Below are 1,477 nucleotides of genomic sequence, written 5' to 3'. Positions count from 1 at the left end.
ATGTGGCACTGAGGGATGTGGGCAGTGGGGGTGGGGGTGGGCTGGAGGATCTTGGAGGGCTTTTCCAGCCTCAGTGGCTCTGTGGCTGACACACACGGGCAGATGGCCTTCTCAGGCAGGTTCACTCATGTGCGCCCACCTTCACTCCTGTATTGCTCTCATAGCACGTGAGTTTACTTTCATTCATATCTCTGCAGCTCTGCTGACTTCAGCTAAATGATGAACCACAGAATCGCAGGGGTTGGAAGGAACCTCAAGAGATCATCGAGTCCAACCCCCTCAGGGGGACTGAGGATAACAAACACACAGGATTTGACCTTCTCGGTAAATCCAGAGAGCAAAACAAGCTCCATGATATCTCAGAGCCACGTCTCGTGCATCTGGTCATGAACTCCTTCCTAAGATGAATTAAATCAGCCTGTGTAATGGACATCAGAGCAAAAAGCTTAATGTGTTTTGATGCTGAGATGAGCTCCGCACAATTTATTAGGAATCAAGTAATCATACTAAATCACAGTTCACGTCTGAAAACAAGGGAAATTGCCCCAACCTCCACAGCTTTTCCCAGCACTCGGCTTCCAAGCACCCTCCTGGGACAGCACTGTGGGACACAGCGGGCTCCTGCAGCCCCAAAGGCCCCTCTGTGCCCAGCTCCAGGATGCAGCACCTGCATGGGCGCTGCTGGCTCTCAGCTATGAACACACCGGGGGGAGGCATGGGAGCCAGAAAAAAGGAAAAGCACAGAGCTCTCAGCTTCCTCATCCTTGTTCAAGGAACGTGTTAATGTTTATATTCCGAGCCAGCCAGATCCCCGTAGGGCTCTCTGTGCTCCTGTGGAACCCTCATGCTGTAACTATACTGTCCCAAGTCTGTCCCTCACCCACCCCTGCCCATGTCCATGGGGTTCCCCCCGGCTGCAGCCTTTCACACATCTCAGTGAAATGCACCTGGATTTTCAGGAGAGTGGGAGAAAGCTCGAGCCTGATGGGATGGCCACGCCACGATGGTTTCAAAATGGGAGAGCAGCAGACATGAGTACCTCAGGCAGAGAACTGCTCCTTCCCACCCTGTCCTAGCAGTCTCCAGAAGAGAATAGTTATCAAGGAGCAATTGCTATCCAGAAAAAATCTGCTGAAGACCCGACGTTTGGCTGATGTGCCACCTTCTCCATGAGACCAGAGAACCAGAGAGCAGGAAAAGACCCGAGAAGGTCTGCTTATGCATTTGTGCTAGCTGGTCTGGGAAAAAATGTCCTCCCTACCTCCAGCACCGTACTTCCTCTAAAAAAATGATGCAGATAACGCAGAAATTGTGACTAAACCGGTTAGAAAAAAAGCAGCTCATCGCCACCACGCACGCCTGGACGCAGCCCGGAGGACCCAGACGTGCTGCTGAATGTCTTCTCTGAAGCTTCGAGGAGCACCGACCCCCCGCCGCCCGCAGCGCTCCGCTCGCTTTGCTGCGCTTTGTCCCATAC

The 1,477-nt window shown here is 52.8% G+C and overlaps 1 protein-coding gene across 1 annotated transcript in view; it reads left to right on the top strand.

The window, feature by feature from the left end:
- Nucleotides 1-1,477, top strand: part of LOC104909267 (leucine-rich repeat-containing protein 40-like) — an 18,610-nt gene that overhangs the window by 902 nt on the left and 16,231 nt on the right. The gene's annotated exons all lie outside the window — the stretch shown is intronic.

This window comes from Meleagris gallopavo, chromosome 10, assembly GCF_000146605.3.
Source record: "Meleagris gallopavo isolate NT-WF06-2002-E0010 breed Aviagen turkey brand Nicholas breeding stock chromosome 10, Turkey_5.1, whole genome shotgun sequence".
NCBI lineage: Eukaryota > Metazoa > Chordata > Aves > Galliformes > Phasianidae > Meleagris > Meleagris gallopavo.
The sequence above is the reverse complement of the archived record's forward strand: the minus strand, read 5'-3'. Positions and strand labels throughout refer to the sequence as shown.